Here is a 24,088-nt window from a genome sequence, read left to right on the forward strand (position 1 = left end):
ATATTAAGGGTACAAAGTGTAAGGCTGTAATTATGGTGGCATTCGGGGACTGCTAAAAATGATTACTTCACGCCTTGCCACTGAACCGGTTAAATGATTATAGCCAAAGAAATGTATGTCAACTGGCAACATGACGGAGAAAAAAAGGAAATACATGACTCTTTAGAGCCCTTTATTTAGCCCCCGGCAAGAAAGTAGAACAAGCGGACAATAATGAACAGACTTTTCGGTTGAAATTACAAATGGGATACGATTTTAAGTTAACAACGTAATCATATTTATCAACCTAATATTATTTACTCTCTCCAAAGAAATCAATCCTGCTCCGTTGAGACTATCACCCGTATTACTATGTCTCACTTATTGATCCTTTACTCCACTGTAAGACAAAAAAGGCGACCTTTTTGAAAGACAATCCCAAAGTCGCCTTCGCCCTACCCCGAACCATCATCAATCTTGCCTCGCGTCTGTCCCACCATCCACCCCCACCAAGAAGGAATGATTTATTTCTGCAAATCTGCACCAAATACACAGCGCTATCGATAACATCCCTCTTGTAGCTGGTTGGGTCCATTCGGAAAGAGAGAGAGAGAGAGAGCGAAACCGTCTTGAGGAAAAGGGCACAAATAAATGTCATTGCGGTGCAAAAAACGCAACACTACCATCGTTAAAGGGCTTCACACGTTTTTGATGGAAGTGTGTGTGTGTGTGTGAGTGTTTACGCGTACATTCCATTCCGGTTCGAAATTCCAGTCCGAAACCACACCGGACCGGACTGACCACACAAAACGTGAGCCTCACTGTCTCGCTTTGGTGAAATCTGGCGTGGAGCAAGGTGAAGCAAGTAAGGAAGATGTTATGATCGTGCGGTGTGTTTTTTTTTTGGTTTTCGTGCCCAACCCCACCTATCCTTCCCCCTTTTCACCCTCCCTGAAAAGGAGGAGGAATGAGGGGGGGGGGGGGGGCAAAAAACCGCACCTCGATTTATGAAACAAATTGCCACCTATTAGTTTTCTCGCCCTCCCGGTGGATCACATTTTTCCATGCACGACCATGCACCCACCCAAAAGCGCTCCCCTCGTTTTTGTTTCGAACCGCGGAATCGGGATTCTGTATCATTCACGTGCCCCCACCGCATAATGGACAAGATTAAGCGACAGCGATTCACGGTCACGGCAGCAACAGTAATGGGGCACACTGCTACTAATATGATCTCATTTTTGTTCCTGCTGTTTGTGCTTTCGCCCCCGGGGAACGGGATTAGGAATTTTCCGATGCAATGAAGAATACGAGGAAGGTTTGGGGGTTGGGGGGATGAAAGGGGTGGGGGGAATGATGTAGGGTGAGTCCTTCCACCTTATTCCGGTTGCTTTTGCTACATTAACTTACTGACCTATATTAAGCAGTTAATGTGAATGTTCGGCGAAGCTGATGCACCGCTCAGCACAGGTAAACTCGCGCTCGATCATGCTAGTGTAGGGCAGGCCGGCTGGTTTTGGGAGGAGGGAGAGGGGGAGAACCGCGAGAGAAGCACCTAGTAGAGATAGCATTCTGAACGATACCAAGACGATCCTTCTTCATCTTTTATCAACGGCAGGGAAAGAAAAAAGTCTAAATTAACTTCACGGACAGTGAGAAGATTCGAACATATCACAGGACAAAAATTTATTTATTTATTTATAATTCCAGTATTACGGCATGACGCCGTATTGTCAACACCGCATGTGTTGACGATTACAAGTTCGCAAATCCCATCCCACATATCCCAGGACAAAAATGTGTTTGATTTTTTATTTTATTTATAAGCTTAAAATCTGAAATGTAATGGTAAAATGCGTGCAACAATGTGCTGCACAAAAATTAATTCCAGTGTGGGTTTTCCGCAGCAAAAATAAAAACACCATTGCCAATGAATAAGATACTCCGAACACATTCATATGATTTTTAACGAGTTTTTTCCAATTATGTTTGCATTTTCAATTTATCTAGATGACTGTGACAAACACAATTCTATTATAGTACATGTACATCACCCACCTTTTGCATAGTCATAATCACTCCAACTCATATACTTTAATTAGCATCGGGACTTAATAATTCATTTTTCTAAACATGGTATTATTTAGACCAGTTGTAGTTGTTGCCACGTGTTTAAACAGTTGTTCTCTCAATCAAAAATGTGCAAAGAGTACCTGCAAAGCTTTTTGCTCTCATTTAGAAATAAGAAAAGTATCTGAAAATAGCTACAAGAAATCGAAATCAGATTTTGATCAATCCTGTCTGCCTGTCTGCAAACTCAGATGTATTTAGTATACTTTTTAATAATTTTAAAATATTTTAGTAGTCTTTTTTTTGTAATTTAGTTGTAAGTAAATTTTCGGATTTTTATTCCTTCAAATACCACACCAGTGGCTCGGTATCAGCGATTGCTCTGGCTCCGGTCGTAAGCTTACATCAATGTCAAAGACTCACCCAAATCGCACCTTGGCCACCCTTTCGCAACATACCGTGCGTGTGTACTGAAGATGCCAGCATCATATCAGTCGTTCGAACAGGCTCGCCTCCTTAAAGGGCGCCCCATAATCAGCTTACAACGAACTACGGCCGCCTGGAAGCCGTACCATTTCGTTCCACTCGAAATCGGTTGATTTTTATTGCGCACTCCCATCTACCTGTGGTCCAACGGATTCCGGAAAGAAAAGTTCCCGATTGCGAGCCATCTTACGCACCGGTACCGAGCGGGACCCTCTTTGACTTGTTAGCAGACTCCTAAGTTATTGCGCCATAAACACGTGAGTGAGAAGGTTTTTTTTATCGTGAGAAACGGGCGTGTGCAGACACGGGCGTGCCACAAGATAGGACGCCAAGGGTTGGATGGATGGATGACTTTCATCACCTTCCAATCGGGACATGTGAGCGGGCTGAGGTTGTGTGTGTTCCGACGGTAATCTTGTTCACACAGCTGTCTGGAGGTTGTTTCACTCCATCCATCTCGCCTAATCTGGGCAGATCCCGGTCAGGCCTAACGCGTGCCCTTTTGGTTGCCGGAGATGATGGTTTTATTCCCGCGAACAACAGCCACACGCTAACACGCTGACGTGCGTTATGGCCATCGATAAAGATCTGTGTTCCGATGTGTCGGGGGAGTCCGTCAGGGGAAGGTGCGGCTTTCCATGTCAACTCGCTGATGTGTCAAGCTGTCTTGAAGCACATACGTTGTAAAACCCACCGACGGATGTTTGGAATTCCCTTTACTTTCGCCGGATACAGCTTCGTCTAGTGATAATGTGCGAACGAAATCGGCTGGATTTGTAAATGAGAACTTCGATTATACATTCCATTGAGCTGGCTGTCTAGCAGCTGGGGGAAAACTCATCCCCGTCCCCCCCCCTCCCTATTTACATACGGCTCGTTACACATGTTCATCGTTGTAAGCTCTCCAATATCGTGGAAGTGGCCTATCATTCGTGCCTTATCAGCACGGTCATCGATAGCGCGGTCGTGGAGAAGGTTGGCTGCCAAACAAAACCAAACACACCCAGGTATGGTAGAACCCATTTTCCACGGGTTTTTACTCCGCGAGCGAAACCCACTTAACCAGCACAGACACACACACACATACAGTTGCACGAGCGCACAATGACGCAACCGGTCGCTGCTGCTGCAATTGAAAAGTGTGAGTGTTTGATGATAAGCCACTAGTAAAGCACGAGAATTGCGCACACAAATATTTACCACCGAATGGGCTTTCGTCGTGATCGTTTTTCGCTCGCGAACAGCAAAGGGGCGAGTGATTTGCGTACGTCGTGGTGCGTCGTACCGCCGGCAACAAGTTTCTTCCGGCCGTTGGGGGTCGGTTGGAAAACAAAGCGTAATAGATATCAACAGGCACTATGCAAGGGGGGCGATGTAGGCGATAAAGTGCGACCATCTGGACAGGAAGTGATTGTTTTTTGTGTTTGTTTTTGGTCAGATAAAATCATGTTATCGGTTGAGTGGTGGTGCATGTGCAGTCGGTTTCACGTTTTTCGTAACGATTTTCATGAGTGAATCATTTGTTTTATTGGCTGTTGAAATTTTCTTGTTCAAGCTCTCTTTTTGATACAACAAGTTGTTTTTTGAATAATTTTCTGATAAGAACAGAGTTCGAAATCGATTGACTTGCTGTAACTTTTTTTTGTTGAGTTGGAGGGCACAGCAATATGGATATCCTTACTAATTCAATCAATTCAAAGGAATTTGAATCTTTATAATTTTTGAAATAATGATAATGAATTTATAATGAAATAATGTAAGCTAAGTATTGTTCCTTACCTGAGGATGTCTCAATTTATTCTTTTCCACTGTCTGTTCAATTTATAGCATATGTAGTCATTAAACCTTGTACATTAAAGCTGGCAAGAGCCTGATTAAGCAAATGACTCGAACTAACCATGCTGAAAATCTGAGCGACCGGAAAGCCGAGATGTGTGTTCGTTGTTTATATATTCTCAAATGAACGCTTTTAAAGACACTTCAAAAACAGTGAAGTTGCTTTTCGCGTGCTCCATTTAAAGCACAATGCTTGAATTTCGATCAAAAGACAAGTGCCCCTGCACTAGAGCAAACACATGAGGAACATAATCAAGTGAGAGAGAACAATAAATACAGCAACTGCAATCGCATAAGCACTCAAACTACCTCCAACAAAACAGCGAGGAAAACGTCAGAACCAGCCCGTCCCAACTCCCATGGGGAGGTGTCACATGTAAATCATCTGAGCACATGAGTTTGTCCCGTTTGCCATCCATCAACGTGAACCACCGGAAGCCAAGAGTCCCGGCAACAAGCCTGTGCGCCTTTCAAATGTGCCTTTTAACGCGCATCAAGTTATTCTCGCTAACCTCTTGTGGCCAAGCCAACAACAAATCACTGAGGCTCCCCCCCCCCCCCCCCGATAAAGAAGCTGTTGTGTGCGTGTCAAACGCTGCCTGTACTGCACTTACCGCATTTACTGACTGATCTAGGCAGCCGAGCTGCCATACACGCTGGCTCGGAGGGAAAGCAAGCAACGGCGGAGGCTTTTGGTTGGTTGAAGGCGCCATTTTACATGCGCACCCCAAAACAGCCTCCCGAGCCGTTAAACCCGTGCGAAGCTCGTGAGACTTTGCGCCATGAAACAAAAACCATTTACAGCTCATTAACCGCCACGCACATTTGCACGCGGAGGTAAACTGTCGCCGAATGGGGAATTTATGGGCGGTTAGAGGTGGTGGTGGTGGTCTGGCCCACTCGAGAGACCGCCACGGCACTCACGGTGCAGAATCACTTAAGTTCTCGGCGAAGGAGTCAACCGTGCTGCTTCCGGATTTGCATGACCATAAAGGGTCGGTTATGCAAACATTATTATGCCCTGCTCTTGTGGATCCGAGGAAGCGTGAGGGCAAGTGGTGACGGTGAGGGTGGAAATGGCCAAAGGTGGTGTGCCCGTTTAGCGATGGGGTGGGCATGAGTTAGGTCGGTCAGTTACACACATAACGTCGCGGAAAACTCGCTCTATGGTCGCTGAGCACGGGCACGGAAGTGTGAAATCTTATTCCGAGGGCATCTTGCACTTCCAAGAAAAACGTTATTCGGAAAGGAAAAACAGTGCACCGCGTTGTTCGCGTTCGTGTTGTTGAGTGTAATTTTTCTTAACTGCAAAACAACCTGCTCACCTGCTGCCGGATATACAAACAGACAGCCAGTGTCTTTGTCGTGTTATGTGTTTCTCTGCAAAGTACAAAACTGCAAACCTGAGTCCTACTTTCTCCTCTTTGGCAGGGGTAAAATTCCTTTCAAGTGTCAGCGCGCCCCGGCACGGGATTTAATAACAGTTTATGAACAATATTTATTCATCTCGTTTTTTTTTGGTTCGTTCCTATTAATGCGACTGTGGTACTTCATTGATATTCAATACGCATCACACATTCCTCCTCCCCATTGTGCTTCGGTGATCGAAGTCAAAGTATCGCGAAACGTCGTGTCATACAACGAGCAAAACATAAATAGCGTTTAGTGTCGTCGTCGATAGATGGGAAATATTATAACAACAGAGAGAAGAAAAATGAAAATTTGTTCATCATCTCTCGAGTTCTCCGTACCACTAAACGGAACCGTCATCATTTGCGCTCGGTGCAACATGTGTGAAATGTATGCAAATTGCAATCTATATGCGTGACTACGTCTGCATGAATAAGCATTACATATGGCCGCGTGCATGCACACGGTCGTATCACTACATTTTGTAATTTTGTATCCCTTATCCGCGCTGACGTGAGCAAGCTGCGTGAGATTAAAATATTCACTCGCACAAAGTATTGACTGTGAAACGATGTGATAAAGGAAGAATAATTATTTTTAAATCACACTTTTTATCATTTTTTTAATTACATTCCATTAGCAATATGTTAAGCTCAATTATCTTTAACGGAAATTCAATCAGAATGAAATGATACATTATTTAAATCAAAACTTTCTCTCTTCTATTGCAGATCGATAATCCTTTCTTTGAATTGGAAACGGTGAGTAAATGACCTAAAGAGACAAAATAAATAAACTAACTATTTTATTTAAAAATTATGAATTTATCGGACAAAAGATAGGATAACATAATATATTGGAAGCGTAAACATGAAAATATGCACCGATTTTTAATCAAATGAGCTTAATAATTCTTATCAAAATTCATTCAAATTCAATTGATTGACTAATATTAAGAAGTTTATCTCAAGTGTCACGTTTACCCAAGTCTAGTGAAAATAAGACCAAAACATTTGGCCATTAAATAAGACCATTCATTTAATAAACAAAAAAATAGACATAATAATAGATTCAGGCATTCCAATAGTTGGTTTTACAACTCTCAATTTCAATTACAAACATTGAAAATAATTTTAGAAATGATTGGAAATATTTATGCAAAAGATTTTTTTATTCCTTTGAGGAACGGAAAGGCTCTACGGAACGGAGCTACAGAATACCACAAAAAACTTGAAAAATAAATTAATAACATACAAATGACGTAAAGCTTATCAATAAAAATCTTTGACTTTGTATTGGCTGCTTTTGTTCAAAAATAAACTCGCTGCAGACAAGTGACATAAAAGGTGTTGTCGGTAGCCTATGAAAGATGAACAAGAGAAGAGCAACAAGGCTTGGTTCAACTCTCCGCTTAACCTAAACCAGGAGCGACAAAATGTTGGCTTGTTTATCACGAATGATGTACTTCTTTCAAATATTGGAAAGCTCTAGGTACTTCCAATACAAAGTTGCTAGAATTTAACTAATTTTTGAAGGAGATGGTCAAATAATTTTTACTTGTATTCACTTTAGCGCAGAGAAAAAAGGATTTTAAACATATGAAGAAGAACTCCTTTTTTGTCTTAGTTTCGATAGGTCGGCTTTTAGGTTTGAATTTCGTTGTTGATCATTGAATGGCTTACTAGACTTTTTAACACCCTTCCTTGTCTTTACTACGGGAAAACGATCCAAATGGGATTTGATACCGGGTTCTGCCTTGTTGAAAACCTCCTTTCACATAAGACACATGAATTCCACCACATAACACCAACCTATTGGCTTGTCGCTGGGAGAAAATACATACGACCCCAACCTTTTTCACTCAACAGTTATCAACGCTGAGCCCTTTGTTATCCCCCAGAATAGGAGAAAAAGGAATCCCCTTACACCCCAAAACGATCCACAACCATTCCGAGTGGTTAGAAAATATCGCGCACACGTTGATAGGTTTCAGGTGGCATTAAATGGGTGATTTGCATGAAATTGAACGGTTGATTGTTACCTTTTTTTTCTTGGTTTTGTTTTGTTGCGTTGTGGCTTCTACCCAGTCCAATCAAACACATCGGTCGTGCGAGTGATGCGTGTGCAATCAGCATAATGCGAGCAGGCCAGCCAGTTGCCAGTAGGCTTAGTGGAGCAATAAGAATTTAAATATTGCGTATCAAATCATGTACGGCACGTGTGGCAGCATTGCATTACACAGGTCACGTTTGCGATGCCAGTGATGATTAAAAATGAAAAGTGTAAAAGTGGGTCACAGAGCTAGAAAAGCACGCTTTTATAAGAATTCTTTTTGATAAATCGTTTCTTAACCATAAATCACAGACGAATTTTACGTGAAAAATTTGTTCCAAAATAATTTGTTCCCCAAAAACCATAAATTAAAATTAAATCCTATATCTTACGGACAATCACCACACATTAATCATGTTAAAAATGCTCCCGATCTGCCCAAAGGTGCACGCAAAACCCCCATCAAAGACATGCTAAACAGGCGTCAAACATCATCAACAGCTGAAAGAGGAGGAAAAAAGCCACCAACAAAGACACGAAATGCAAAACACACACACACAAAAGGATCATAAAGAATTAACAGTTAATTGAACATAATACACATGCCTGAACATAGTCTGATGATTGTTGTTTGACGATATTATTGATTTCGCGAAATGGAGAAACCTCTCAACCGGCGCCATTCTTTCTTTTCCGCCCGCTGTTCCCATGCACGCGTTGGCCGTCTAGATTGTGCGGAAATTAATACTACTCCGAAGTGTACTCCGGAGGTAACCAGGTGGTATCGATTGCGGCCCGCTTGCAAATGTCCTCCCACTTTGTGTTCTTTCAACAGCACTCAATTGTACCAGCATCCATCGATCCCAACCGAACCGAACCGAAGCTCCGTTTTGTTTGTCTCAAACCAACGAGCCTTTTTTGTTGTTGTTATTTCTTGCTTGTTCCGTTCCGAAAGCCTACCTTTTGTGATTGCTTGCGCAAAAAGAAAAGCGTGCCAGAGACTTCGAAAAAGGAAGCCAGCAATGACGGGCGTGGAGCAGCGTTGGGAGAGAAGAAGACTGGGAGAGGAGGTATTTGTAAAATGTTATTAGAAGAAATCGGTAAGCATCAATCAATCAATCAAAAACCGAACGGTTTCCCAACCTGGGGAGGGGTAAAAATAGGAAGGTGCGAGCGAAGGTGTTTTTTTCTGCTTTCCGTGTTTCTCTGCCTCCCGGTGTCCTGGCTCCCTGGCTCCCTCACCCTCGGTTTGCGCCACATTCTTGGGCTGTGGGGTGAATTCGATTTGTATTCCAAACGGGCGTGAAGAAAATTCCAACCTCCGGGGCTGCTCAGCTGATTCATGGCTTCACAACGGCTTTCCGATATGTTACGCGGCGGTACGGCGGTTCCGTACCCTTTGTTAGTTTTTTTCCCCGCCGATTTCTTTCTCTCTCTCAGCCATATTCTTAGCCTTTCTTAATTTAATTCGAATGCAGCTCGGTAACACCTTCTTAGCCTTTGGAAATGTGCGAGACCCCCGGTTACTTGTTGGATTCCGTACCTCCCACCATGAGAAAGCCGAAGCCGAAGGTCTTAATCTTAACCTTCGTCGTCGTGTTAGCTGTGTGCCGTTTCGAGCTCGTCTTCCCAGCCCATCACCGGCACGGCACCCTTTGCACCCTACGAACGGAACGGAGCGCGAGTGAATGATTCTTGTCCATCATTCATCATATTGCAAACCAGACCAACGACTGTGGCCCACAGACCTCGAGGAATGGAATGGTACCGGCCGACCTCTAGCTGTGAAGCTGTTAATCGCCCTTTTTGCAAACTCATCACCAATCTTCATCATTCGCACGACGAATCCCAAGCCTCATCTCCCCGGGTGCAGGAAGGTCTCGGGGGCAGCTCGTACCATTTGCCATTTGCTAGTAGTGTTGCGCTGGATAGTTGTTAGTTGGCGGGTGCGAGTGTTAACGGAATGTGACATCCGATTACACCAACCTCTTATCACGATCTTCTCCATTTCGCCCAACGAGCGCACAGCAGCACTGACAGACTGGTCGGAGAGAAATGGAATGAATGTTTGTCTCGAAAGCAACAGGAACGAGGCCAAATGTTGGGCGAAACTTTATTTCGTTTCTTGTTTTGTTGAATGAGTGTGTTAGACCTCGCGACAGGAGAAAACTGATCGTACTAAAATACTTTTTTTTATCTTCTTTAAATAATTTACTGCCACTTTAGCACATAAAATAACAGCACTACTGTACGAAACAGCTCCACTTAATTTATAATTAAAAAGACCTCTCCCGACAACATTAACAAGTTCTTGTTAACGGGACCCGAGCTTAACTTAGTAGCAACCGTAAGCGAGTTCAACCTTAAGTGCGATAAGATATTGTCACCTGCTCGTAAAATCTGGAACATCATTCCAGCGCCACGATCGCGATCAGGCAGATTCACCTTCTGGGAGCCTCAACCGAGCACCAGCACCCAGGCCCAGGGAAGGAAATCATAATGGAGCACCGTTTGTGTGCTTAAAGCCGTACTCACTGCTAATGGGTCCAACAGGTGGTGTAACACATTATGGATGGAAATCGCTCGCTAAATGTGTTTCAACTGCGAACATTTGTGCTTCCGGGCCCCGTTATGCCCTTACGCCATCACATTTCAACTTTCGTATATCGACGTATGCCGACGTATGCGATACTATCGTTCGCTTGGCGGTTGTTGCCTTGGTCTTCATCTCTTGTTTCCGCTACTTTTCCAGCTTAAGCCCGTTTGACAGTGTCGGGTTGTGCCGTCGTGTGGAAAATGGTCACCCTTAATCGGAAGGGTAAACATAGTTTGCCGACAGAGTTACGTTAGGGATGGTTAGGAGTTTGAGATGGAGTGAATAGTATGAGCTCTAAGTAGATATGATTCATTTCACAAACCAGGTTGAAAACTTTTAGGAAATTTGAATTGGAAAAACTTTAGAGGTTGTACTTGAGTTATAAACTACACGCATACAGTGATGGACGATAGAAAAGGCCTTTTTTACATAAGATTTTCAAATCACTGATTTCGATACTTCAAGTAGCTCCCAACAAACTTTTTCTTTCGTGGCCTTACGACCTTTTATGTCATGTCTGCCATTCCTGGCTTATTAGTCTTGATGAGATACCGCATAGTTAGATAGTCACTCCTCACTATGGGTGAACGGCCCAGATGGGATTTGAACCCCAGTCCTGGCGTGTGAAGCCCGGCGCCGCTGTCGCATTTACCTTCCGCTGCTGTCGCATTTTCCACATAAATCCTACAGGTGAATAAAAACCTCTTAAAAACCTGTAGAAAAAATTGTGTTGAAACAAATAATCCAAAACAAAACTCTTCGTAAATACTATATTCCATTATTATAAAGTATTTTACCGCTCTTGTCTAATACACCCGTTTGAATATTGTAAACAAAATATGGACTATTATTTAATTGTCTTTATTTTTCTAAACTCTTCAAAAATAAAAAATACGATAAATATTTCACTAAAATTATGACAATCTTGTTTAAATGTCACTTTGAGTTTACGTTGGACGTGGACAACACAATTTAAACAATCATAATTAAGCTAAAAACAGAGCACACATTATAGCAAAATCATCATAGGCATTATGATAAAATTTGTAAAAAATTTATATCTCTTCATGCCGATTAACTGGGTGAATTCTATCTCTATCTCGCTCCCATCTCACTTTCTCTCGTATCATGTCAACACACCATATGTCCGCCTCGCCAACTAAACCGAGGCGTTCCTGCTGCGTACACATTCCGGAACATTCCCACAAATGCCAATCGTCTGGCCCTATTTAAACTTATCTTTCGCTCTACTTTGTACCGTGTGCATCCTAAGTACAGCCCGAACCCTGCTGCAAACCGGCCCGGATGGTCGATTCCCAATCCGGCAACCCAAACCGGCGATTACCTCCTTGCGGGGTACCATCTGCGGTGTAATGCAGCAGCACACAGCAGCTGCTGGCACACGACGAACACACTTCAATGCAGCTCCAGCAGCTCGGCAGCATAAAACCCTCGTAACCATAAGGTTTTTGCATTTGACAGACAGAATCGTACCGACGGTGGGTGGCAGCAAGAGAGAAGGAGTGCGTTTCGGCACGCCATCATAACTGACGCCCACCCCCGGTTCTTCTGAGTCGGTGAGCCTGAGATGCTTTCGCTGAACGTTTATCCAACGCTACACTATCAGGCCTTGGTTCGACTTGGACACTACGGGCCTCAACAAGCCTCACGGCGAAAGCTCACTCCATCTGAACATCGTTGAATCTCGGGCATGACTTCTCCGACTCATTCGACCAGATGCTTGCCGATGACGGCTTAACAGGTAAATTACAGCTCGGCCACAGCCCGGCGGTAGCACCGAATTAAAGTGCATCCTTTTTCGCGACATGATTGTGTCGGACGGTTGCTTTCCTTGCCGCATTAAGCTGGGTCCGAGATAGCTGAAAACAGCCGTCCTTGGAACGGGAAACTTTGAACGGTGAGATGTGACTGCACATTAGCATCAGTGTATTGCAATGCTACACAATAGTAGCGATGAAAGCAATTTTGCCCATCGTCCCATGCGAACGTTACGCTCTGTTTGATGCACGTAGAAGTAGAATTTCCAAAAAACACAAACAACCAACACAGATTGCTTTAACTTCGTAAACTTGGGAAAGAGGACGTTCGGGATGCATTTTTAATACCACCATCTCACAGGCGAACCACAGGGCAGGGTTAAATTGAATTTCATTTCTGATTCCGCTCGTCACAATCTCGCCAAATTAAATATCAATTTTCGGATAGTTTTCGAGGCATCTGGGCAAGAGATTTGGAGGTTGTGCTTGACCCTTGTTTTCCCTTCTACGCCAGGAATGTTTATACTAGCTTCCAAAATCAACTTGACCTCCTTGTCTGCTGCCTGGCACGACGGATGACATCAGTCGACGAGCGAGCAGAGTACGGTGATGTCAGTTCTTTACAAGGTGATCTACCGTTGAAAGGTATGCAATCCGCAATACAAAATATTTTCACAACTGCTTGTTGAAGCAGTTCCCTATCTTTTATGCTTTATTTTGATTATACCGACCCAAGCTGAAATATATATTTTAATTAGAAGCAAAATTCCTAGATAAACAGCTTCCGACCAACACAGACACTCATATTTCCTCCCTTTATCTTCTACCCTTACCACAGTCTCTCTGTATGTGTGCGTGTGATTTCTGCTCTTATTAATTGCTCCCTTATCCCAAGCTTATCCCCATTATTCTTCCATTAATGTCCTTCCATAACATCTCGCAACCCTGTTTGCTGAAAAGGAATGCGAAAAAACGCTCGACTCCAACCCAACACTCCTCATCAGCGCACATAAAGTAAACGGAATGACGTTAATCCTTCTATGCAACCCTATTCATTCCATAAACTTCACTCCACAGCTCCGGCAGTATCGGATCGATAATATTGGATTAAAAAATAAATAAACATATCGTTTTATTGTACATCGGTTCATCCGTTTTCCACCTTCGCCAACTGAGTGCGACCCATAAATGAGATGCCGTTGCAGGAATGCTTTGGACGAGAAGGAAGCGAAATAGGGAGAAAAAAAACTCCCTGACGCACATAATATTTTGCCCGAGACGATGGGGACATGTGATTTCGTTCTGCATACGGGACCATTTTCCCTAACATGGTCGCCCCTTGCGTGCCAAACGACATGTGTTGTCGGGCGATATTGTTTGGTTTTGACTGGTTGCTAACTGACGGCGAAGACACGACGACCAACGTACACCGAAAGGCTTTAGATATTAATAAGTAATGCGTAATTGTACCGCCAACCGGGACATCCTTTCGCTTCGCCACTTGTTGCCACTTGTTGCACGCTTTGTACGCTGGGTGCACTCACTCACCTGAAGATGTACTTTAGACCATTAGTGTCGTCGTAATCCTTTGAAATGTTTGATTGTGCAATTCAATTAGAGCGTCCCGAGTCCCGATGGTGGCGGAATAATTGGTGCATCTTTTATTCACCAAGGATAAGCGATAGAGAGGAGCATTTAAAGGAGCTGTAAATAACCGATTAAAACGTGTACACTTACGAGGTCGTACGACTTAGTGGATGAGGTTCAAATATTAAGTCCAGAAGATAGTTCTCTCTCTAAGTTGTTTTTTATTGTGCCAGTTTTCTATATAAAAATAAAATTTAATAGAATGATGCCATGATCAAAAGCTTAAAACTCAAAGTAAGATAATCCTTCATTATGAACCTCTTATACTTTGAAGATCCTTGTAAACCTGACGCAAATCGACTATAACTCTTAAAAGAGAAAATACGCAAATGAAACACAAAGAGATCCATTAGGACATAATAATCATATATTTTCATATTCATCCAAAATTCATAAAGAAATTCAAAATGTCTGCAATTCTGTAAACGATTTTTGTATCTTTTTATAGTTTACCAACTGTTGACTTCAACATTTCGTTACTAAGCTGTCACATGCCCTTCAAGTTTTTAAGGCACAAAGACTCCGTTCCATACGCAGGACTAACCTTCCAGCTACAGGTAAAACCAAGTCGTTGAAGGCCAGAAAAGGCAGAATGAGACCTCGACCTCGTCGAAGAAGAAGACTCCTTAGGGTTGTTCGGCGGTGGAAACAATAACGACGCCAGTCTTCACACGGAAGGACCGGGGTTTATATCCCATCCTGACCGTTCCTCCGTAGTGAGCATCGACTAACCAAAACTTGGCTATCAATTAATTCAATTATTAATTCAATTAGGCTATCAATTAGTAAGCCATTTGATGGCTGGCATGGCCTAGCAGCTCGTTCAACCAATAAGAAGACCTATTAGAGTCATAAAGGGCTTAAATAATTAAAAAGACTTTTTAAACCGAGTAAGCTAAGCTGTTGCTGATTGCTATTTGCTGAATTATGTGTCTGGCTGTAGGACCATCCCTAATAATCCTCGCAATAATTCCTACACAAAATTGCGTTCCAGTTCTTGATATGCAGCTCAATAACATAAAGAAAACTGCATAATTATACGCATTTGGTTTCGATAATCATAAATTTATATTCCCCGTCAATCCTGCCCCGTAGTTCCACCGAAAGTGTTTTCTCTGCCCTACCTACTACACTTAGAAAAGCTCCTTCAGCTCGCACACACGCCCGAATAACAACAATCTCCATGTGAGCAGCACAGCAAGCGCTGATAATGAACGTGTGCTCCTAACCGTGCTCCGAAGGAATATTTACGATTATTGTTATTAAACGCAAAATATCGCGCCCGGAGCAAATCCATCCATTAGCCGGTAAGGAGCCGTCGTGCCACAGCTCGTGCCACAAGGCTCGCGGCATTTTCGATCAGCTCACCTGCACGTTTTCCCATCAGTAACGAAACATGCCGACCGATGGATCAGCCGCCTGTCGTCATGATGTTCCTCACAGCTCTACTACCTGAGTTCTATACTGCTCTGCTCGTGCTCGTCAGCCTGCGGTTGCACTGCGTCATTACGTGTACGTGTGTGTGTGTGTACCCTGTCCGCGGTTCCTGCCGAGCTTTGCAAAATAGGGAGAGCACAAACCGCAGGCACTAACTTTGACGTTGGTGCATGCATGGAACGTGGAGTCGCCCTTTATTCCGGTGGTGATGATGGTTTTCCAATGATGAACTATAATGAGGTCCTTTTCTTTTGGGGGCGGAGGACGTATGAAATTTGAGAACGATGGGTGGGTGGTTGCAAAAAAGGGAAGTTGTTAAATAGAGCCTTCTTTATCGATACGGGGGGGGGGGGGGGAGGTTGTTGTGCGACCTGCCCCTCTTCTCTGGAGAATGAAAAAGGAACCCCACGCTGGTTTTCCTCCATTGCGCTATCGATGTGAGGCGGAAAAACGGTCACGCATCGATTCCGGCACACTTCCCAAAACATTGTCAACCGTGCCAGAAATTCGTATTGTGCCTCCTTTTCTGTATAAGACAATGGGAGACCTTTACGGACCATCGCGCACGCCATCAAGGGAGTTTGGGTATTGTAACCGCAGCCTCTAAAGAGGCTTGGAAGAGCTTAACAAGTTAGAAAAGAAAAGAGCGAAACAGACACTTTTCCATGTATCTCGAACTCCGGACCGGAACGTCCGAACAGGACCTCCAACGAAGAAAAAGTTACCACCAAATGCATGATGGTGAAGTAAGGCAGTATGCCAAACCACCGTATGGAAATAATCATCAGCTGCCTAGCCACAACTCCCATCAACGCCCCCATGGGACAGTGCGACCGAAGCAATGCATAAAGTTGCATGATTTATGATGGTCCTTTACCGTAGAAGAGGAAGAATCGCTGCCACACCAAAACGGCTAACGAATGTCAGGCTCCCGTTGGTTGGTTCAATTTTCCATCAACGTTTTCCGCGGAATATGGCGACCACCGACGACGACGACGACGACGGATGCAGTGACTTTGGTGCCACTTTGCCCCGTTTGTCTCAGCAATCATCAGCAACGCAAGTCACGGAGCCTTCTCTAATAAAGACATATGCTCAGTAAACACAGGTGAGGTTGCTCCACGCGAGAATGGCACCATTGACGGCCGACACTCGCATCACCCGCCTCACCAAGCTCGATTTATAATGATTTGTCATAATTTTCTGTTCCCCCACCACTGCCATGGCGCTCAGTTCCAGTTTCGGAAAAGTTTAGTGTGGTGCTCGTACGCTCGTGCTGACGTGCGAATGCTTCTTCTCCGCTGTGCACTAATTAGTTATTGGAACTGCTCACAAGCACCCGGGACCTCATCTTTATTCTTGTGCCGTTTATCGATGCTCGAACGGGTGGACAACGAGCAACACTGGATGACAAGTGTACGTCACTATTTAGGCCATGCTCATCAGTTGTTTTTTTTTCGCCACCCCTGAAGACGGTCAGCTAGATGCAATCTATGTGCCATTGCTTCTATTCACGCGAGGACAGGTCTCCAACATGCTTTGTCTTTGCGTCAAAAGCAAGGAGGGTGGTCAATGAAGGTCCGGTTGGCCGTGCGCCCTTGGCCACAACGCACGCTGACGGTCGCCACGTCTGTTGACTTTCTCGTCATTTTCTAATAACAATCATTCCGAAGCGTGCAAAAGTACGCGCTACTCGAGTCACATTACCGAAGCCTTTTGGGTCGAGTCGGGCGGCAGCTGGCTGGTTACGCGATCCCTGCCGTCTGTGATTTACGACAGACCCTGGGGATTGGGATGGGATGGGGGGGAGATACTTTTCTCTCTAACTTACTTGAAGTGGAGAAGGTTTTTTTGTTGTTGTTGTTTTGCTGTTACCCAGACGCGCTGCTGTGATGGAACGAGGTTCGCATCTTTGACACTCGAATGACAAAGTTGTCAGGCAGCTTTGGTTACACACCGGTTAGCCGGCCGCCGGTCAGCATTGGCTCGTCAAGGGTAAGTTGTTTATTTTTCGCCAGTAAATTAGCTATAGGCTGGTGCAAAAAAAGCGAACCTTGCTGTCTATCTATTTAACTGGCCGTTAACGAGGTATACACTTTAGTATCTCCGTCGGTTTCGTATAAGTTTATGTTCGGTTCACTGACTAAATTTGGTGGAGAACGAGCCTGGAAAGCTAAATAAATAAAACCTTCGAGTGTACAATTTATTTTAAATTCAACCTACTTTCTGATGAAGAGGTTGAGATTGTTTTGGCAACAGAATCTGAACGCTGTTTCAGAACATCCCAACAAATTATTAAAAACGATCTAAACAAATTACTGATTGGGGCGGTCCGTTGGCCGAGGCGACAGCGGCGCCGGTCTTCACACGGCCGGGGTTCAAATCCCATCCAGACCGCCTCCCCCGTACGAAAGGCTGACTACTTTTCTACGGGTAAAATTAAGTCACAGAAAGCCAGAAATGGCAGGCCGAGACCTCTCGAGGTTGTAGTGCCACAGAAGAAGAAGAAGAAGAAACAAATTACGATAGGATACATTTAGGAGCTAAGACCCTTGAACAGGATTCTCAGACAGTATAAAAAATATTAAATACATTCCTTAAAATAATAATTGCATTCTTTCAGGCGTTATTTAAACAAACAAGAGGGCTATAGAAGTTTAATACATGATCCACTTAATTTTTAATCATCCTATGAATAACTTAAAACGTAACTGAAGATAAATATTGCATACATGTAGGTGTTGTTTGCTTCACAAAAAAATACAAGGACAATTCCAACCATATTTAACGTTTAACGTTTAAAGTTATCTTTAATAATAAAGATCTCATTCATTTAGGCAGTGCGATCCTCACGCATAATGATTTAACGTTATGGTCTATCGATGTAAAGTTAATCGTGTTGCAGTCGCTTAAGATTCACAAATTAATAAAGACATCACGCCAAGATTACTCAATTCTAAATTTACCTTGAAAATTAGCTACACTCAGAGGCACGTTAATGATCACCCTTTTTTTTTTGTTTTCCTTGCACCCTCTGAAAATCTCATCAAAATCCATTTACCCACCTCGAGTGATGAACTATTAATTGAATTAACATTTTCGCAGCCCGCGATACCGCGAAAGGCATTATCAATCAACGCACAGTGCTGATGCTTCAACGAACACTTTACACCACATCCGTTGGCTCGGTTCGGCTCGACAAATCAGCCGGCCAGGCAGTCTCGGCGACATTGGCGCTCCCCGAGGGATACTGTCACGCAACATAATTATCCTTAACCGACATTGACAATGATGTCAAGGTGAAGCGTGCAGCAGCGAATGGTTCCGCAGCCTTAAAGAAGGTAATTTTTCATCTAAAACGCGGATAAGACGCTTTGCTCGCGGTCGCCCGGTTGAATTGAGCCACCCGGACAAGAGTGGTTGTGAACCCGCTGGCTTATGATAATTGAATTTCTATCCCGGTTGCACAGCGAGCAAGCGCTTCATCCCTGAGGGATTGCAAGATGAAATCAGGCCACATGACACTAACCCGGTCAAGGGAGCCCATGTTTCGAGCCCGAGGAAAATGGGCAACAAATCGGACAGTGAAAGCAAACATGCAATGCGATATTTGTGCCTTTGGGGGGAGATGGTTTAGATAAGTCAACCAAACCGGAACTGGCTGACAATTTTCCCGCGAGCGCCAAAATTACGAGTAGTTTCATTGCTTCAAGGATGTTTTCCAAGCGGATAGCTCGAAGAAGAAAATAAGGCTCAATTTTAACCCACTCAATCAAGCTGGAAAATCGATGCTCGTGTCATCATGTCTTCTCGCCAAGGTTTGCTCCCATCCCAAAAAAAAAAAAGAGTCCCTCCACTTCAAGGCTTAGACTCAAATCGCTAAGAAGCACACAAAGATTTGTTGTCCACAAACCCGATTTTGAAGCCGAGCACTTACAGGTTACACAGTCGCTCGGTATAAAGGTCGCTCGCTTCCTATCCATCGCTGGGAACTAATATCGGGAAGCTTAACGCATTCAGCGCTCGGTGCAGAGATTTTCTCCGAACACTCGCACAACACGACCGCATTTGCGAAGAAAAACTTGCAGCAAATCCCTTGAATTCGGCCCCGCTCGTACGGTGGTAGCTTTGGCCGCACTAGTTTCATTTCAGTCCACGTGCCGCGACGGTAACTGGATATTAAACGGTTCCATAATATCGCAATCCAACCTCGATGGTCCTCGCCGGCAGAATAGCAGCTGGAAAAGTTTACTACGGAAGCGCGAAAGAAACCTTAAGTAGTGAAGGATTTATTCGGAATCGGATTTTACCTCCAATCCTCTTTCATTTAGGTCATATTGTGTGTGAGATTGCTTCCCCTTTTTTGCCAGCCTGACCGATGCTGCCCAGTTACTGTATTAAATCAAACTTAATTATTTTAAGAGCGTTTATGGTAAAAAGTTGCACCAAACGAGCATTAATTTCCACCATTACAACCGAGCAACATGGCCAACACGTGCAGTGTACGAAAAGCTGCCGCTCATAATTAGCATGTTCCAAATTAATGCTCCAACAGTCGGCTCCCCCGCGACAGTCTCCCACGATCCTATTCCATCCCCAAAGGAATGGTTCCGCCGCAAAACACCAAAGCGAAAGGATGAATTTTTTACGAGCTTCCGGCCATCGCGAGGCCCCCATCAATTGTTGGGCCAGCAGGCAGTTGGTCAACTGTCGGAGCAGCTTTTACGAACTTTCGCGCAAAATTTCGGCGCTGGACCTATCGTAATTTGCCACTTGGCAATGGCATTTTGATTGGCAATTAACCTGAACCGGAGCGTTTAATAGCCGGCCGGCCCCCCGGTCTGCGTTCCGAAGAATTCCCGTATCCTGTCCGATTCGTGCCGTGCGTCACTTCCCCCGAACGACGCACGGCCGATCGGGTTGGTACATTTGAATATTCAAATATTTCGTAAAATATTACCCCTCAGCGCTCTGTCATGCAAGCGCTGGAGGTGTGCTTGCTCCTAGGGGCAAGGATTCCAGGAGCCACCGAACATTCCAACACCGATGCTCAACAAATCACTCGAGCATCAACAAAAAAACCTAGCACCACAACCTTGTTCCACGTTTTATCGGCATCTTTCGCCCCTTCTCAGGTAGGCTTTTTTACGACCGTGATATTGATCCTCCTTTTTTTTTGGCGGAGGGGGGAGGGGGGGGATGTCGTTTGTGTATCCTAAATTCGTCCATTTCATCCGTTGTTGAAATCAATTTGCCAACACCAGCAGCAGCGTTTGTGAATGCGCGGGCTAAGATGAAGATAGCAACCAAGATCGCACCGTACCCAGGAAAAAGGTGAAAATATTAAAATTAGCAATTCGAACAAAATTCCTACCAACAGCACAGGATGATGGATCCCAACCAAGAACGGCACAGTATCCGCGTGCCAACCTACATAAAGCACCATAAAGATATATTCGGCCAAGAAGCGAGCAAACCAGCTACCAGTGTTGGAAAGTGTTTTTCGTTTAAACGCCCTGACTGCCCCAGCCGAGAAAGAAAGCGAGGGAACAATTTAATGCTAAAACGATGCAAAAGGAAATTGGTGTCCTGTTTTTGGGTGTTTGGGTGAACTATTTAGAAAGAGCTGTGAACCACCATCATAAAACACTGGCGGACGGATGGAGACCCCAGACCACTCGGCACTAGCAGCGCGGGTCCCACAAATTAGCTGTAAATCATTTTCCGCTGATTTGTGGTACGAACGATTAAGTGGAAATTGGCAGGAAACCGAAATCGTTCGCCCTCCGCTAATGAATGTCGGGGTTTTGTTTTTTCGTGGACGAAGGAATTGGAGGGAGTTGTTTCGACCAGTTTAGATCTTGAGATATTGATGCTTGAGTTATTTTTTTGTGATACTTTTAATTTTCAAACAGAAGAAATGATAAATTGGTTAGGGTCTGACCGTGACTTTGAAAATGCTCCATACGATCCCTCTGGTGGGTGGTCTGGGTACTAAATACTGGAAGCCGTATAGCCTTGACTCCACGCCAAACCTTGGTCTACCGATGGCTGTTGCTGCCGTTACTGTCGTCAGCTAATGAGCTTCCTCCTTCCAAGAAACTAGAGCCTCATCTCCGAAGCGAGGATGTACACACGTAAGCCCCCCTTCGATATATAGGGGCTATTCGGAGATAGTAATGAATTTCCGCCGAACACTACTCTTAGGCCAGCGCGTGTAGACCTCGGGTACGGCGTTTTTCGTACGAGCAGAGAAATATGAGCAATATCCGCCGGTTTCACTCGGAAGGAAGGCGTGTATAGTTAAGCTTTTGTTTCGTCTGCCCTCTTTTTGATCCCAAATCACTTCAGCAACACTTCAAGGAAAATCAAAAAAATAACAGTCAACCAAAAAACAAAAAGGTTCCTCAACACGCGCCCAGCCCAAAAAAGAAGCACGGGTCGCAACGAATGGCAAAGCGAGAAGAATTAAATCAACGCAGCAATAATGAGATACAAGCCCCAATCGAAAGCGCAACCACAGCCAACGAACCTGTGCCGCCCGGTACATTTCTCGTCTCGAATTGGGCCAATGCGTTGTGGTGAATTTTAAATTTCCTCCCCAGCTTTTGGACTGGCTGGCTCGATCGATCGACTCTCCCCAGACAGACAGACAGACAGACCGGAGAAGGCGGCAGCGGCTGGCTGTCGCAAGTGCGTCGGGTTACATTACCTTTTCTTACCGTTTTTTCGATGGGGAAAGTCACCGAACAAACGGAACAGTAGCACGTGACGCCTGCTGGACAGGATGTGAACGTAGCACGAGTGGCGGGAAAGTGTGTTTACGAGCCAATTTTGAATTGAGAACTGCACGGCCAAATGTCAATTGACATTAAGAGCAATTCGTGAATGATTAATGTGGCCACAGCAGCGCAGCAGCAGTGTCACCAGCAGAGCGTTTCTTTGAAAAATTTGCTATTTGCACAACGGAACAAGTTTAATTGTATCTTGCGCATTTTGCCCATTGCCATCGAGCACGAACTATCGAGGATTTGTCAGCATCAACAACAACCGTCAGTGGCTAATCATTTAACACCGGCAAATAAGCAAGTCTTAATAATGTTTTTTTTTTTCTGAATGATACCTCGAATTTCGGACCTGATATTGGCTAACCAATAATCAACTGCGACTAATGAAGCGATGAAATTTGAAGCCGACGAAAAACCGATTCGAACGGTTCACTTATGACCTTCCGATCACAACATCTGTGGTGGCTTGAAATGACTCGAAATCAGGTGAAATCGCCCGCGGCATCGTATTTCAAGCTCTGCTGTTTACAAATCAAATCCATCCTAACGGCAGGTGAAGTACGATCGAGAGGAGCGAACTGCATCACCAATAGGGGTCAATTTAAGGGTCGTTACATGGTTGAGTGTGTGTGGTGTGTTTCATCACTTTCTATTTCAGTTTTAGACGTGGCTTGACGGCTTCAATGCCTTTAGTTTATCTGAATGTCTGAATGTCTCAATGTATGATTTGTTTTTCTAATGATTTTTTTAATCGATATCTTAAAATTCTATATTAACGCCTTGTGACACTTGTTACGAATTCCATTTAGATGTATTTTAACAAGATTTGAGGGTTTACGCAAGTCACAATCGGATCTTATCATATGGGTAGAGTTTATTTGTCTCAATTTGATGTTCTAAGCCCTTAACGCCCTGAGCTCCATATAATTGAGACTTGTCATGCAACTAAACTGGGAGCTTTGTTCATAGAGCATGTCCTAGATTCATGTCCTGCTCGACCCAGACGCATCAAATCTTTATTGCTTTTTAAACTACTGGTATGGAGGTTACCTCTATGTATTAAATTTCCCCTAGATCTCTGACTAAAGATAGCGATGCACGACCAAGTGAAGAACAATATTATCATTCACCCTTATCTTTACCTTCAGGTATACGAAAAGTCTGCAAGTCCTTGTTGAAGGTTCTTGAGATCAAACTTCTCTAGCTCTATGAAGTGTTCAAACCTTGACTGGACTTACTTGATAATTGATATGGATTACACTTAGCTTCGAAAGTTGAGACATTAAACAATAGACTACAATAAAAGATTTCCTAGCTAACTGAGAACACCATCAACTTGTTCGTGGTATAACTCGTCATCCGAATGATGCTGATAATTTGTATATTGCAAAGTTAATGCTTTAATGTCTTGACTCAACCAAACAATCAATCTTGTGGTATAGTGTGATCTGAGGGTTCTCCCGCTCCCGGATGTCTTCAGAAGTCCTAAGACTTCAATCAGAAGTCCTAAACTTCAATTCAACTTCTTCAACACAATGGCTAACTGCTGATGTGTTACTTCAAACGCGGTGGAAATTAGCTAAACTGTCCAGCAGGTCCTCAGAAGCTAGGTAAATTAATTTAATTAGAATGCTTTAAGGACACGCCTACTGCTAGGCAATCCGCATAGCAATCATAATTACTAATGACAAATCATTTGCAATTGGATTCAAATGGAAATACTTGAAGCCCGCATTTTTTGCCTAAATACATTTAAATGTACTTGAGGTAAATTCCGTTACTGCTAACGTGATAACTGTGTCGTACAACATACACCTCACAGCCTAATGACCGGAAATGGAACGCATAGATACTTATAACAAACCCCCTCCGCATCAATTGGTGTCGAATTTATCTCTTCCCATAGCATGTCTCAATTATTGGCAAATGAGTTGCGTCCTCACGCAAATATGTTAATCTTCGCTAAAGAGATGCAATTCCAGGTCATCCCCATGCCGAAGGTCCAGTTA

At 43.9% G+C, this 24,088-nt stretch overlaps 1 protein-coding gene across 4 annotated transcripts in view; it reads left to right on the plus strand.

Annotated features, from left to right (window-relative positions):
* Nucleotides 1-24,088, plus strand: part of LOC118511498 — a 100,423-nt gene that overhangs the window by 45,604 nt on the left and 30,731 nt on the right. For 3 of the 4 annotated variants that reach the window (XM_036054658.1, XM_036054657.1, XM_036054661.1), the window contains exon 4: nt 6,513-6,542. The gene's annotated coding sequence lies outside the window, so the exon portion shown is untranslated. Of the gene's footprint in view, nt 1-6,512; nt 6,543-18,418; nt 18,633-24,088 lie in introns of those variants that run through there. The other variant, XM_036054662.1, reaches the window with a different exon arrangement.

This window comes from Anopheles stephensi, chromosome 3, assembly GCF_013141755.1.
Source record: "Anopheles stephensi strain Indian chromosome 3, UCI_ANSTEP_V1.0, whole genome shotgun sequence".
Classification (NCBI taxonomy): Eukaryota; Metazoa; Arthropoda; class Insecta; order Diptera; family Culicidae; genus Anopheles; species Anopheles stephensi.